The 17,267-nt window shown below is 39.1% G+C and overlaps 1 protein-coding gene across 1 annotated transcript in view; it reads left to right on the top strand.

Annotated features, from left to right (window-relative positions):
• The window catches only part of LOC128653901 (S-adenosyl-L-methionine-dependent tRNA 4-demethylwyosine synthase TYW1), an 824,555-nt gene that overhangs the window by 82,796 nt on the left and 724,492 nt on the right, over window positions 1-17,267 (top strand). The gene's annotated exons all lie outside the window — the stretch shown is intronic.

Consider the following 17,267-nt stretch of genomic DNA (forward strand, 5'->3'; position numbering starts at 1 on the left):
CATAGTGAGACTTCCCCAGGGTCATAATAATTTGCATACAAAGAGAGAATATATATATATATATATATATATATATATATATACTAGTATCGGTATCGGTGCCGATACCAAGTATTTGCATGAGTACTCGTGCAAATGCACCGATACTTAAACCGATACCTCCAATTCCTACCCATACGCCATCTTGTGGCATTTTTCAAACTGCATGTTTCCATTTCATTTTAAGCTGGAGTGGAGACTTAACTAAAAATTGTTCTGCCAATACAAATTGCTGCTATTTGTATTATTGTACATCAAAGCAGTCATTCAGACAAACCCCTGAAATACTGGGCAGTTAATAAACTGAGATTTAATCGCCCAAAAATATCTTTCTAACCCATGTAGTAGTGTGAAAAGTGAAAGACTGTTCAGCTTAGCGTCAAACGTCCTTGTTGATAGCAGAAACAGACTTATAGCTGAACATGCAAAGATTCTTCTGTTCCTTAATAAGAACTTTCCACTAACTTTTAAAAAAAATATTCAAATTGCTAGATTGCCTGTTATACTACTAGTTCTCCTCTTGCACAATTATGCTCAAAACATACTGTACTCTGAGGAACAACCTTAGCCAGGGTTGGACTGGGAATAAAAAGCAGCCCTGGAAAAATATGAAGACTAGCCCTATTTTCTGTTGAATCAGTAGAATGCAAATGCCCCATTTTTCTCAAAGGGGATTACTGGGACACTCCTTCCTCAATATTATTTTCAGAATTAAATTATATTACTTTGTTTTAAGTACAAATGTTAGATTGATCAGTTATATAGGCACCCTACAACCCAATTGCATCCAGTAATCCCCCCTTTAAATTGTAGCTTTCCAGCCCTAGCTGCTGCAGCTGTTATTTATTGTTGTTATTATTAACATGTTATTGTAATATTTTTATTTATAAACATGTTCTGTAAACTTTGTGACAACAAGCACATAAAACTGTTTTATTATTTCAAAATGTGTTTTGAGATACAGTTCATAATTATAAAGAAGATGTATCTTAAATCATTACTCTGTAATGTGCTAGGTAAACTGTCATGACATAAAAAAAAGTATCGGTAATTGGTATCGGTGAGTATTTGAAAAAAAAGTATATATGTGTGTGTGTGTATATATACACACACACACAGAGAGAGAAGCACACTCACAGGAACAACTGTCTCAATACTATTGTTAGCCTGTTCTATGGCGATTTACCACCTGGGTGCAGCTTCTTTTAGCCCAGTAATACGGGTTCTTTTAAGACATGTTTTGCCAATGTTAGAGGATCCCAGTCCTAATGGGCCGAGGGATCCGAGGCCTTAGAAGCTGGATTGCAAAATAGAGATAACATTTGGGGATGAAGCCATTCTCCTTAATGTCTGTTTTTTGTTTTTTTGTTTTTTTTGTTTTCGATTCCAGTTCTGAGCTTGGGTGAATGCGACTTCTAATCGGCTGGTCCTGTTGTCGGTTTCATTCACCTTGGGCGTTCACCTGATGAGTGCTGCCTTCATTTTATTTTTTGATCCGGTTGGATGTGTTTAATTTGTTTTCTTTAAGCTCATGTCTGTTAGATTTTCGTTTTATGAACATTCTTCTCTGGAACCAATATTTGCGACTAGCGGTTGCGTGGGCACCCCCTTGGAAGTTGCGCACTTGTTGAATATTAGAATTATGTTTCCTAGTTTTATCGTTCCTTCGGGACGAATTTTCCTGGACCTCGAACAGTTCCAAAGTGTCTTTATGCCAGGCTGGGTCTGGTCGGGCGCTTTTTTAGCTTTTACCAGGGTTCATGTCACCTTTGTGGTGCTGAAGACTGTCTCTTGGCCTATTCTATTCTATGGACTCTGGGCTCAGATCCTACCAAAGTATAAGGCCTGTTGTTTATATGCAACTCCTCGACGGAGAGTTGTGAGTGCCAATCTAAGATTTGTTTGTTAGGGCTATTCACCTGGGTTACGGATCTGTTTTCTTGCAGACATCATGGTTCTTCGGGTCCCCGGGGACTCAGAACCGTTATTTCCATTCTTTGGAAGTTGGGAGATGTGTGTGACCTTGTGGACTGGTGTGCCGTGTGATTAACATTTGTTTTCACTCGAAGTTCTTCAGGACGCCAACTCTTTAGCCTATTGCGTATTTTCTTGCTGTTGTGGAGTATCATTCTTTCCCGCTTTGGGTGGATCGTCTGGTCTAGTTGTGCGGGCATGCTGGTCTTCCTCTGCTCCGAGTTGTGTAACTCTGAGAGGTGGTGTGCAGGGTTTCCCTGCCTTCTGTTGGGGGGCTACGGCTCCAGTGTTTGCCTGCTCAAGGTAGTTTCTTGAAAATTAGCTCCTCAGGATCTTTGACTGTTGTCTATTCCATTTTAATACTTGGTCGGACTACGGTCTTCGACGTTCTGGTGTATTTCTTCCTCGCTGTAACGCTATCCATTTTTCCTTGATGCCCCATTGGGGATTTCATGAGTGGTGCCTGTGTGTATCCCATGTTGCCGCTTGCCTACGAGATATATATTTTTTTGTCATCCATTTGAACTGGGTGCTGAATCTGACTGTTCAGGAGTCCTTTGTGACTCTTGGGTTTGAGGCTTTTTCTGGATCGTCAGACTTTAGACGTGCGCTCTTCCTTGAAGGAGTGGACGGTTCGGTTTCACACTTGATGTTTGTGGTCCCGCGGGCCCTTCTTGTAGGGGCTGGGGCTCTGTAAGAGATGCCTATCTGTGGCTTAGGCTTTAGGTCTTTAACGGGTCCCTACTGGTATTCTGGTGCATTTACGATGTTCCTGTAGACTCCAGGTGCTTTCAACTGGGTTGGCGATGTGGCCGAGGGGTCTCGCCTCTATGGTAGGGTGTTCCGTTGTTTTCATTCCCTTCTCTTCCAGAGTAGGGTTTGGGTTCTCCGGGTCCGGAGTTACATTAGCATTTGTGGAGTCCTTGGTTCAGGATCCCTGAAGGGGAGCTGTGAGGTAGTGTCTGGTTCCTCTGTTACTGCAGCGCGAGGCTGGTTGCTAACGAGCTTTGAAGCTCCTTTTGGAAGTTTGAGTTGGCATAGGGTCAGCCTTCGTTTTGGAGGACGGTCTTTGTGAGTTCCTGTTTGGGCAGTTTGAGTTTCTCTTGGAGAGCTTTTTTCTTACTGCAGTCCTTATCTTTGACTGGGTACCTTCTTGGGAGTCGTGACCTTTGAGGTGGTGTTTGGACCTGACGGACTCTAGGTCTGAGTGGTCTCTAGTTCGGCTTTGCCAGTGGTGTAACTGATGTGCAATTACCTGGGCTCGGGTTTTCTTCCGTGTCGTTTGTACTTAAATGTTTTGGGTGTTGAGCAATTTAGGCTGTAGTGCCTTTTGAAGGGGCCACCTTTTGTACCCACCCGTTGTTTGCATTCAGTGTCCTCTAGCTTGGGTATTGTTTTCCCAAAAGTAATGAATGCAGCTGTGGACTCTTCCCTTTTAAGAAGAAACACATTTTTTTTTTTTTCTTATTTTGTTTTATTCTTCTGGCACTTTTTTTCACCCTGATATTTTTCCTACTGTTCCTTGTTCTCTGGGCAGAATGAGTGGGGAAGGTATTTAAGCCTTTTGGCTGGGGTGTCTTTGCCTCCTCCTGGTGTCCAGGTTCTGAATTCCCAAAAGTAATGAATGCAGCTGTGGACTCTTCCCTTCAGAGGAAAATGAAATTACCAGGTAAGCATAATTTTATGTTTTTGCTTCTGTTAATATGTTTTTGTGGGCTGCCTCTCTTTTTTTTTTTGCCCTCTCTTTAGCATTCATTGTCCTCTGTAGCTTGGGTATAATTTACCACAAGTAATGAATGTAGTTGTGGACTCTCACTGTATTAAGAAGGAAAACATAAATTATGCTTACCAGATAATTTCCTTTCCTTCTGTAAAGGGAGAGTCCACAGCTCCCACCCGTGTTCTCCGATGGGCGGCCCTAAATTTTAATTTGTTTCTTCTGGCACCTGTTTCACCCTGATATTTCTCCTACTGTTCCTTGTTCCCTTGGCAGAATGACTAGGGGATGAGGGAAGCGGGGGAGGTATTTAAGCCTTTGGCTGGGGTGTCTTTGCCTCCTCCTGGTGGCCAGGTTCAGTATTTCCCACAAGTAATGAATGCAGCTGTTGACTCTCCCTGTACAGAAGGAAAGTAAATTATCTGGTAAGCATAATTTTGTGTTTTTGTTGTATTTTATTAAATTTTAAACAATGAATGTATACATGAGAGTTCAATTGTACAAATGAAGAAAATACCCACAACAGCATAATGTAGTTATATAGTTAAGGGCAATAAAAGGAAAACAAATCCCATAGTGAAACAAGGGAATTATCAAACAACGTACTGAACATTGTTCTCATAGAGTTGCCATTTGTGTAGGGGAATAGATAATTTTGTAGATATTTAATAATATATTATCTCCTGCTTCTAAAAAAAATGGCAAACAGGTGCCTTTCTTTCACCACATCTGATATTCGATCTATGTTGGCAAAGTCTGTCCCTAATTTAACCGACCCTTTCTCTTATGTAAATCCTAAAGCACAGGCATTTTAATAAAATATGCTACTTGAGAAGACTCACAAGTGTTAAAATCCTTAATCAGAAACTTTTTCCCTGACTGATGTAAAAACTCTGCTTTTTTTTTTTTATCACTGAACTGCAACTTGCACACCCCAAGCATGGGAAAGTACCCATATTCATAGAGGTAATATGGTTTTGATAACTTTTTATTTGTTCCAATATCATTCTTAACTACCAAATCTATTAGATTAGGAACACGTCTGTAGACCATCATAGGAGCGCTCTGAAAGGAATCCATATCCATATTACAATTTATCAATATATACCAATATTTCTTAATGCTTTGGGATATTTTCTGGCTATAAGGGATAAATTGTGTGACACATGCCAATCATTTTTTGTTTAACTTTACCTTTTTTCTCAGAACAAACTCTGTCTTGCTTATTTTTAACCCTTATTGTTTCTGCTCCTACCAAGATGTATAAATCTATCAGCCATTTCCTCAAGCTCTGATCCCCCAATTAACTCTAACTACTCTTTTTACCCTCATCATTTGACTTTGGGAGTTCTTAAGTGTATCTTGATGGAAGCTTTCATAGCGTAATAAAATGTTCCTATCTGTTATTTTTCTATGAATATAAATGTTCAACGAGCCAGTTATACTATCCTTATATACAACGGTATCCCAGAAAACAATTCTCTCAACACTGAAATTTAAAGTAAATATCAATCCCTGGATGGTTCAATTTAACTGTTCCACAAAAGCCAAAAGGTATCCGCTGTCTCCCCACCATATGCCAAATATGTCATCTATAAAGCGCCACCAGGCTGTTTCAAACTGTATAAATAGATGATTCTCATAGTCAAATTCTGTCTTCAAAACAACTCCTAAAAATATTGGATCTCTTGGGTGTAATCATTTTTTTTTTTTTTTTTTTTTTTTTTTATTTTTTTTTTTTTTATTGCAAATACCATGAATCCATGAACAAGAATTAATTGGAATACAACACTATTTGCAGTAATTTGAAAATGAAGCTATTTATTTATTAAACAGATCACATGTAAAATGTTAATAAAGCTATGCAGCATGACGAAAAGTCTGTAGTTCTGTATAATAAGAGTAGTTTTATGCCACCTAACGATAACAGCAGTGTGGATATATATGTAAAATTGGTTACTAGAGATTTAGAAAGGTTGAAAACTAGGGTAATTTTACTAGTACGCAGTCTGAAGCTATTAAAACATTACAACAAAAATGTGGTGGTTATAAGGGTGGAGCTACTATTGTCTTTGATAAAGATTATTATATTTCTGAGATAGAGGGTCAGGTAAGGAGACTTATCAGGTCTTACCAGTTAATTCTCTGTTTAAAATTCAGAAGGAGATTAAACATTTTCTTGATTGGGCACTCATTACAGGAATAATAGATGGGAAAAAAAACCTTGCTGATTATTTATATATTGAATGACCATGAATTCCAATCTTGTTCATGGATTTGTGTTATTTGCAACATTTCCAATATTTTTAGGAGTTGTTTTAAGAAAAAAATTGTCTATGAGAATCATCTATTTATACAGTTTGGAGCAGCCTGTTGGCACTTTATAGTTGACATATTTGGCGTATGGTTGGGAGACAGCGGATCCCATTTGGTTTTTGTGGAACCGTTAAATTGAGCTGTCCAGTGATTGAAATCTATTTTCAGTGAGGAGAGAATAGTTTTCTTGTATACTGTTGTATACAATGATAGTATAACGGGCTCATTAAACAGGGATTTTCATAGAAAAATCACAGTCTGAAACATTTTATTACGCTGTGAAAGCTTCCTTCAAGTTACACTTAAAGGGACATTAAACCAAAAAAATTGTTTCATGATTTAGACAGAGAATACAATTTTAAACAACATTCAAATTTACTTCTATTAGCTAATTTGCTTCATTCTTTAGATATCCTTTGTTGAAGGAATAGCAATGCACATGGGTCAGCCAATCACACGAGGCATCTATGTGCAGCCACCAATCAGCAGCTACTGAGCCTATCTAGATACGCTTTTCTTGAAAGAATATCAAGAGAATGAAACAAATTAGATAATAGAAGTAAATTAGAAAGTTGTTTAAAATTGTATTCTCTATCTGACTCATGAAATAAAAATTTGGGGTTTAATGTCCCTTTAAGAACTCTCTCCCTCAAAGCCAAATGATGAGGGCTAAAATAATAGTTGGTGAGAGTTCTTTGGTGGATCAGAGATTGAAGGAAATAACTGATAGATTTATACAATGTGGGTATCCCAACCAATTGATAGGGGCCGGAACAGTAAGGGTTAAAAATGAGCAAGACAGAGTTTATTCCTAAAAAGGTAAAGATAAATAAAAAAAGATTGGCATGTTTCACACAATTTAGGCCTTAAAGCCAGGAAATATCACAAATCATTAAAATATATTGGTATATATTGAGAAATTGTAATATGGATGTTGATTCCTTTCAGAGCCCTCATATGATGGTCTACAGACGTTTTCCTAATCTAAAAGATTTGGTAGTTAAGAATGATATTGGAACAAATAAAAAGAATATGGGTACTTTTTCCATTCTTGGAGTTTTTGCAACCATAGACAGGGAAAAAGTTTATGATTAAGGATTATTACACTTGTGAGCATTCTCATGTAGTATATTTGATTTAAATATCCGTGCTTCAGGATTTACATAGGAGAGACAGTCAAGAAAATTAGGGTCTTAGACAACATAGATCGAATATCAGATGTGGCGAAAGAAAGGCACCTGTTCCCTGTCATTTGTTAGAAGCAAGACATAATCTATCACAATTCACAGGTGGCAGGTAATTGACAGTGTGGATGTATTAAGGAGAGGGGGCAACAGGGTATTGTTGCTCAAACCTAAGGATCCATAAATGAGAGGCAATGGTCCCTAAAGGCCTCAATAGGGAAATGGATATGTCTGTGTTTCAATAAGTTGAAATAACGGTGTATAGATAAAGCATCCTATCTGTATAATAATAATAATAATGACAGCAATAAAAATGTTTTGTGTGTAAATAGTTTTACCACTAGGTGGCAGTATGGTATTTATTGAATTGTTATATGGAGCTAAATAGTTGATAATATTGCTATATAAGGAACAATGTAGAGGTGCTGTGGATAAGCATTATCAAGGGTGTATAACCCCTAAACGTTGCTTTTTTTTTTTTTACCTTGTGTGCCTTGGTGAAAGAAGTTTGAATAAAGAACAGATTTTATTAATTAATTTGGGTGCTGTGGACATTGGCTTTCTTGAGGTGTGTGGAGTGTCTGCAGTTTCCCCATTTCTAGTCTATTAGCTATAGTGCTGTACTCTGTTGGTGATTTAATATATAGAGGAAAGAATGATAGAGGTTAGGGGAAGATAAAGTGTACAAAAGGTTGTCGTCCTAAGGTCGCCCGGGAATCCCTCAGCCCCCAACTTTCCTCTTATATTGTGGTTGTGTGGTTCCGGTTTATATATTTATCCCAATAGAAGCAGATCATATGGAATAGAGGCATCTTGTTCACTTTCAGAATATTCTTCTAAAGACAAAAGTGCAAAAATCCTAGCTTTTAGCATCTCCTCAGTAGGATTATTGGATGTTTTCTAATTCCTAGCTAGGATGGATTTGGCGCGATTGAGGAAAATTTTATGTAAGCTTAGCTCTGATTTTACAAGTATCGGGCAGTGGTTTGTTCAGGAGGGCCGTAAATTTATCAAGGTGAAAATTGTTCATATTTAAGATGTTCCGGATATAAGAGGTGACCACAGCTGATCGTGTTATTTAATTTTTATAGTAAAACTTTTAAATAAATTGATAAGCATGTTATATGATCCCTCATTTAGGGGCATTGTGCACTTAGGAAGGGATTTGCTGAGTGAAAGCTTGCATGACAAATAAATAAAACATACTTGTAATTAGATTGTGATTTTTACTTTTGAAACTTCATCTGTAGCGTGTTTGTGAGGCAATGCAGGGACGCCCTTAGAGAAGGGCAGAGCTAATACCAAGATGAACACTCCCCCAGCCAATCCGGTATGTGATATTCAAAATGCTGTGTGAATTGTCTAAATATACAGCAGGCACACGCAAAATACATTGTATGTTTTATTTTTATCTTTGTATTTGTGTTATTAACCACCCGCCTGCCAAATAACACACATAATTAGGGTCAAATACTGAGAATAGGGTAGAATAAAAGGACAGTCAGAATATGATGCAGCAGTAAGAACGTTGGGACCTTCTCCTGCTCTGTTTTCAAAACAATGTAATAGACACTACTATAAAGAATAAGATGCACAGATACTGATATAAAAGTCCAGTATAAAACCGTTTAAAAACTTACTTAGAATCTTCCAGTGTAGCTCTGTTAAAAAGGTAGCTAGAACACCACTTTAAGTGGGAAATAAATGATACTCCCCCTTCCTCCTCTTATGAAAATACTCTTTTTACACAAACAGGAGCAAGCTGGAGTAGGTATACCTCGGTATTCTTCTAAAACTTTTGGGCTTGTTTAGGAGTCTGAAAATCAGAGCAGTGTTATTTAAAAATAAGCAAAACCTATACTTTTAAAAATAAATACATAAATAAATATATATCTTTTCAGGGGTGTGGAAATTTAAAAAAAAACTACTTGTCCAAGGGACTAAAGCGGGAGCCCAATCTACTTGTCCCTTGTGACAATCTACTTGTCCTGATTTGCACAATAATTTTAACCAAAACTGTATTATATAAATAAGGTTTTTATTGATAACAAATTAGGAGACAGGCCTAACAATACTTTAATCAAACTAACTATTTGCATTTGTTGATTGCATTAAACAGGATTTCCAAATGCGAATTGGAGCTTACTTTATAAAAAAAATAAAGTTAAAGTATACTTTAGGCAGAGTCAACCTTGTGAGGCCTCTTATGTCCACCAACATGCTTGGTTCCACCAGATGTAAGCCAATACTGAATAGCTCTGCTGGGTCGTATTCTTCAAATTCGGGCCCCTCCATTTTAATGACCATCAAGTCCTGCAGTATGCCTTGCTGAAGTCTTGTTCGAAGTGGATTTTTTACTATGTTCATTGCAGATAACACCCGTTCTGCCTCAGCTGTTGAAACACTTACTGTGAACATCATCTCCACAACCTTCAGTATATTACACAAAGTAGTAGATTTTGATGACAACACTGATGAATATGCAGGCAAAACGTTTATTTTTTTATCTTTGAAATTTTTCATGTGTGCCTTAAGTCTGCAAAACTCATCAAGAATAGATGACTTTTCCTCAGCTGAGAAAATAATGCCAAAATAGCTTAACAATTCTTCAAGGTCATCTCTGCCATACATATATAGTTCCTCTCTGCCTTCAGGCCATGTTGAGTAGTCAAAAACCTGGAATCCACTGCATGGCATAGAATTAAAAATGGAAAACCTTTCATCAATGTAATCTATAATGTTTTCAATTAGCTGTACATTACGTATGCTAGTAGCTGGTGGGCACTGGCCTCTCAATTGAATCTTTCACCCCTTAGTAGATTGATCTCCAAATTTCCTCTCCTCTGGATGGTAAAGTCATTGAACAGCTTCATGTTTTCACCCAGATCAAGCCTCAAGCCAGTCAGTCTTAGTGCACATTTCTCAAGAGCAGGCTTAACATCAAGTAACAGAAGGTCATTCGATTGAAAAAATTCTGACAGCTGAGATACAGGCTCAAGAATATCTCTCAAAATGCACAGGGTAGAGAGAAAATTCACACTGGTGATGCATTTCAGATATTTTCTTGCTTTAGCTGAAGACTCATCAGTCCCAGCACCAACCTGACCAAGATGCAAAACCAGTTTGCAAGTTTTGCTGCATTGCTTTTAGGGCCCTACTTTTACTAGACACCCATCTCACTTGTTTAATGTCACTGAAATGAGCAAAACTTTCTTCTATTACCCTTGCAATTTCTTTCGCATCTCTTCTCCTTTTAGGGCTATTCCAGTAGAACTTGAAGACCCATTTCAAAGTTTCTTCAAAACAAAGAAGATAAGGTGTGTTCTTCACTGCATCTAGAATTGCTAGTTGAAGCTTGTGTGCTACACAGTGTACAGGCAGCAGAAATGGGATGTCTTTCTTTATCAGTGCTGCTACACCACCTTTTGAACCCAGCATTACAGCAACACCATCAAAATTTACAGAGATAAGTATTGGGCCAGGCTGTTCTGGGGACCTCATGTAGCATATCCAAAGACAGGTTTTTTTAGACCTTTAACAATCTCATCTAACACACCTGTAGCATGTGCGTGCTCCACTGGGACAAGGTCTACAAATGCTGTATAAGGTTTCCCTTCATTGACAACCCTGATCAGCACGGTTTCCTGTTCAATTATGGCACTATCTGTGCTGCCATCTGCAACAATACAGATAAACCGTGAATTTCTGACAATCTCTTTGATGTCCGGTCGAATTATTTCCGCTTCACATTTAATGAATTCTGCAGCTTTTTCACGATTAGTGTAGTTTTTCCCTAAGTCCACACCAGCCTTTACCATTGCTCGGCACAACATATCCATGTCTGAAAGAGGCTTTCCCTGTTTTGCAATTAAATATAAATTGTTAAATAAAATAGTTGGCCTCTTCCTTCAGTTTTTGAAGAGCTTTAACAATTATGGGTTGCGCTGATTTAACTGCAGAACTGGTACTGCTAGTCAACACTGATGCCTCTGGTGTTTTTGTTTTTTTCTTGTTTGAACCACGAACTGCATGCCATGTGAGCTTTGCTTGTTCCATGAGCTTTGATTGGTTCAATGCGAAATTTATCACAGCCACTAACAAAGGCATTCCTACCAGATCCAGAGTGACTCATTGCTATGGTAGGGTATTTTAAGCAAATTTCACAGAACCTCTTTTCTTCCCCTTGACTCTCCTTCAAAACAAGCCATGGCCAGGAATCTTCCCAGTGAGGTTGAAACACTCTCTGTATCATACCTTTTTGTCTTTTGATACAGTAACAGCGGTAGTATTTGTACTTCTACTCTCGCAGTGGCTATGGCTCTGAGACACATTCCCAGCATCTTGTGCGCCCGTCTCTTCTGTGGCTGCCTCTTGTGTGCCGCCCGCATCTTGTTTGCTGGTTTTTGTAAAGCCAAATTTAAGAAGACTTTGAGGTGCCATATTGACTGTCCAAAAACTGCTATGAAAACGGTTTTCCTAGGCAAACTGGATTCTATTCTTATTACACCTGAAAACACTTCTAAACTTTGCATACAAGAATCTGTAAAAATAAGGACATTGTTGAATTTTACATTTTTTTTTTTAATTTAATTTTTTTCGTATGGGATCTGCAAGGCCCCAAGAATGAACAAAAACACTAATGTCTAAGAAATTAGCAATTTTATTCAATTTTGAAATTACAGCCCAAGATATAAGACAAAGTAAGAATCTCACTTGACAAAAAGACAGAGCTACAGTCGTTAAAGGGACATAAAACAAGTTGGGATAGATAAAAAATATAATATGTACTTTAATTACTTTACATGCAAATGTATACTGCAGTGCTTCACCATTAACCCTTGAATTGTACAGCTTTAACTCCCCCCACACAATTCCTTATATGCCTAGAAACAAATAAGCTGATGTGAACTCAGCGTAAATACAATTTCTGATGCTAAACAAACCCTGATAAGGGCAGGTGGATCAGACTTCTCCAGACAGCAAAGCTATGTAACTAACTAATTTTGCTTATTTTTTTTAAATGATTGTTCTATTTTTTTTTTTTACAAAAGTAGCACTTTTTCGCTGCCCTAGAAATGCTGGAACGCATTGGCAGATAAACATGAGCAACTGAAGTGATCCAGCAGTCACTGTGTAGATTGTTGCATTCCATCATTTCTAGGGCAGTCAAAAGATTTAGGAAAATAGTGCAAATCAAATAATGAAAATACATTGTAATGTTTTTTCTCCAACATAGGTGTGTCCGGTCCACGGCGTCATCCTTACTTGTGGGATATTCTCTTCCCCAACAGGAAATGGCAAAGAGCCCAGCAAAGCTGGTCACATGATCCCTCCTAGGCTCCGCCTACCCCAGTCATTCTCTTTGCCGTTGTACAGGCAACATCTCCACGGAGATGGCTTAGAGTTTTTTAGTGTTTAACTGTAGTTTTTATTATTCAATCAAGACCAAGGGGCATTGCTGTAGTACCTTATTTGGACGACATTCTGATTCAAGCGTCGTCCCTTCCTCAAGCAAAGGCTCACACGGACATAGTCCTGGCCTTTCTCAGATCTCACGGATGGAAAGTGAACGTGGAAAAGAGTTCTCTATCTCCGTCAACAAGGGTTCCCTTCTTGGGAACAATAATAGACTCCTTAGAAATGAGGATATTTCTGACAGAGGCCAGAAAAACAAAGCTTCTAGACTCTTGTCGGATACTTCATTCCGTTCCTCTTCCTTCCATAGCTCAGTGCATGGAAGTGATCGGGTTGATGGTAGCGGCAATGGACATAGTTCCTTTTGCGCGCATTCATCTAAGACCATTACAACTGTGCATGCTCAGTCAGTGGAATGGGGATTATACAGACTTGTCTCCGAAGATACAAGTAAATCAGAGGACCAGAGACTCACTCCGTTGGTGGCTGTCCCTGGACAACCTGTCACAAGGGATGACATTCCGCAGACCAGAGTGGGTCATTGTCACGACCGACGCCAGTCTGATGGGCTGGGGCGCGGTCTGGGGATCCCTGAAAGCTCAGGGTCTTTGGTCTCGGGAAGAATCTCTTCTACCGATAAATATTCTGGAACTGAGAGCGATATTCAATGCTCTCAAGGCTTGGCCTCAGCTAGCGAGGGCCAAGTTCATACGGTTTCAATCAGACAACATGACAACTGTTGCGTACATCAACCATCAGGGGGGAACAAGGAGTTCCCTAGCGATGGAAGAAGTGACCAAAATCATTCTATGGGCGGAGTCTCACTCCTGCCACCTGTCCGCTATCCACATCCCAGGAGTGGAAAATTGGGAAGCGGATTTTCTGAGTCGTCAGACATTGCATCCGGGGGAGTGGGAACTCCATCCGGAAATCTTTGCCCAAGTCACTCAGCTGTGGGGCATTCCAGACATGGATCTGATGGCCTCTCGTCAGAACTTCAAAGTTCCTTGCTACGGGTCCAGATCCAGGGATCCCAAGGCGGCTCTAGTGGATGCACTAGTAGCACCTTGGACCTTCAAACTAGCTTATGTGTTCCCGCCGTTTCCTCTCATCCCCAGGCTGGTAGCCAGGATCAATCAGGAGAGGGCGTCGGTGATCTTGATAGCTCCTGCGTGGCCACGCAGGACTTGGTATGCAGATCTGGTGAATATGTCATCGGCTCCACCTTGGAAGCTACCTTTGAGACGAGACCTTCTTGTTCAGGGTCCGTTCGAACATCCGAACCTGGTTTCACTCCAGCTGACTGCTTGGAGATTGAACGCTTGATCTTATCGAAGCGAGGGTTCTCAGATTCTGTTATCGATACTCTTGTTCAGGGCAGAAAGCCTGTAACTAGAAAGATTTACCACAAAATTTGGAAAAAATATATCTGTTGGTGTGAATCTAAAGGATTCCCTTGGGACAAGGTTAAGATTCCTAAGATTCTATCCTTCCTTCAAGAAGGATTGGAAAAAGGATTATCTGCAAGTTCCCTGAAGGGACAGATTTCTGCCTTGTCTGTGTTACTTCACAAAAAGCTGGCAGCTGTGCCAGATGTTCAAGCCTTTGTTCAGGCTCTGGTTAGAATTAAGCCTGTTTACAAACCTTTGACTCCTCCTTGGAGTCTCAATTTAGTTCTTTCAGTTCTTCAGGGGGTTCCGTTTGAACCCTTACATTCCGTTGATATTAAGTTATTATCCTGGAAAGTTTTGTTTTTAGTTGCAATTTCTTCTGCTAGAAGAGTTTCAGAATTATCTGCTCTGCAGTGTTCTCCTCCTTATCTGGTGTTCCATGCAGATAAGGTGGTTTTACGTACTAAACCTGGTTTTCTTCCAAAAGTTGTTTCTAACAAAAACATTAACCAGGAGATTATCGTACCTTCTCTGTGTCCGAAACCAGTTTCAAAGAAGGAACGTTTGTTGCACAATTTGGATGTTGTTCGCGCTCTAAAATTCTATTTAGAAGCTACAAAGGATTTTAGACAAACATCTTCCTTGTTTGTTGTTTATTCCGGTAAAAGGAGAGGTCAAAAAGCAACTTCTACCTCTCTCTCTTTTTGGATTAAAAGCATCATCAGATTGGCTTACGAGACTGCCGGACGGCAGCCTCCCGAAAGAATCACAGCTCATTCCACTAGGGCTGTGGCTTCCACATGGGCCTTCAAGAACGAGGCTTCTGTTGATCAGATATGTAGGGCAGCGACTTGGTCTTCACTGCACACTTTTACCAAATTTTACAAGTTTGATACTTTTGCTTCTTCTGAGGCTATTTTTGGGAGAAAGGTTTTGCAAACCGTGGTGCCTTCCATTTAGGTGACCTGATTTGTTCCCTCCCTTCATCCGTGTCCTAAAGCTTTGGTATTGGTTCCCACAAGTAAGGATGACGCCGTGGACCGGACACACCTATGTTGGAGAAAACAGAATTTATGTTTACCTGATAAATTACTTTCTCCAACGGTGTGTCCGGTCCACGGCCCGCCCTGGTTTTTTTAATCAGGTCTGATAATTTATTTTCTTTAACTACAGTCACCACGGTACCATATGGTTTCTCCTATGCAAATATTCCTCCTTAACGTCGGTCGAATGACTGGGGTAGGCGGAGCCTAGGAGGGATCATGTGACCAGCTTTGCTGGGCTCTTTGCCATTTCCTGTTGGGGAAGAGAATATCCCACAAGTAAGGATGACGCCGTGGACCGGACACACCGTTGGAGAAAGTAATTTATCAGGTAAACATAAATTCTGTTTTTTTTTTTTGGGGGGGGGGGTTCAAACAAACTTTGCATTGTATTTTCAGGATTTGATTTGCATTATGTCCCTTCAAATTTCCCTGTGTTTTTTTTCACTGCCCAAGAAATGATGGAATGCAACATTCTACACAGTGATTGCTGCATCACTGCAGGAGCTCATATATATATCTGCAAATGCATTCCAGCATTTCGGGGGCAGTGGGGAAAAACAGAAACATTGGAAGAAAAACCAGTGCAAATCAAATAGTGAAAGTACATTGCAAAGTTTTGCAAATTTTTTTTTTTGTTTAAAGTGGCGTTTTTTTTATTTTTATTTTTAACAAACTTTGCAATGTATTTTCATGGATTCTAGCATTTCTGGGGCAGTAAAAAAAAAAAAGGGAAAATTGAAGAAAAATGGGGAAAATCAAATAATGAAAGTACATTGCAAAGTTTGTTTTTTAAACACATAATGGTGAATGTAATTTTTTTTTTGTGGTTTTTTTTTTTCAAAGAAACTTTGCAATGCACTTTTCCCTATTGTCCTCCAATTTTCCTATATTTTTTTCCCCCACTTCCCCTAGAAAATGCTAGAATCCATTTGCAGATATACATGAGCTCCAGCAGTGATCCAGCAGTCACTGTGTAGAATGTTGCACGGTACAGCAACATAACAATGACTGCTTGTGCTATGCCTGCTATTTGCAATCATAGAAAAGTACCAGATATGTAAAAACACATCCACTTGTCATGGATATGCCCCTGTTTATGTCAGATCTGGTTACAGGCTGCATGAGCTCTGATACATTTCATCAACTGAGCATCATGATGCGCTGTGGGAGGAGCAAAAACAAGGTAATGACTTATTTACTGTGCAGGGCAAGGAGTGAGGTAATAAGAGGGGTAGAAGGGGGATTAAGGTATCAGATACAGAGTACCTAACTATATATTTAGTTTTGTTGTGTGTTTTTTGTGTCCCTACAAACCAGAGGATAGCAGTGCTGAAGATCTGCTCCTCTAGTTTACAGGTGCCATAGGGCCCTTGTGCTCAATATATGTCAAACCACTGATTAGCATCTGTGCCTAAATCTCATATGCAGACAATGGCAGAAAATGTGTGATCAAAACGAGACTGCCAAGTTTCTAAAGGGTATTTGAACCAATTTCACAACAAGCTGCTATTTATACACTTCAGTTTGCCAAGAAAGTACCTGTGTGCCCTGACAGCGTCATTCTGCCACAGATATGCATAGAACAAGCTGAAAACGTGTCTAGTAAAAGCTTCCTCTCCATAATGGAACAGCACAATGATAAATGGGTATTACCATTGCTTATAGTAAAATTTAAACAGAACTTGTTCGTTAGTTTCACAGCTTCTGACCTTAACTGTGGGACAGCAGTGCCCTTAAAGTTTCATTGAGCATTTATTTTTATTTTCTGTTTAAATTTTACTATAAGCAATAGTAATACCCATTTATCATTGTGCTGTTCCATTTCAAGCTGGTAAAAGGGGGGTCCCCAATGTTGTGGGTTTATAACTTGGGGACTGCAATACTTAGCAGCTGGCTAATGCAATTGCTAATGCTATATACTTGCCTAAAGTGGCTAGTGCTCTTTTGCAGCACTTTTACATGAACCTGTGCTGATTTATGTATATAGTCCTCCCAGACAGTGAGAGTTAAAACAAAATATAAAAATGTAATGACAACACTGGTCACTTAAATATAAGGACAAAAATACCATTGTGGTCATTACAAATATATATATATATGTGTGTGTGTGTGTGTGTGTGTGTATGTATGTGTGTGTGTGTGTGTGTATATATATATATATATATATATATATATATATATATAT

Source organism: Bombina bombina, chromosome 3 (genome assembly GCF_027579735.1).
Source record: "Bombina bombina isolate aBomBom1 chromosome 3, aBomBom1.pri, whole genome shotgun sequence".
Taxonomy (NCBI): domain Eukaryota; kingdom Metazoa; phylum Chordata; class Amphibia; order Anura; family Bombinatoridae; genus Bombina; species Bombina bombina.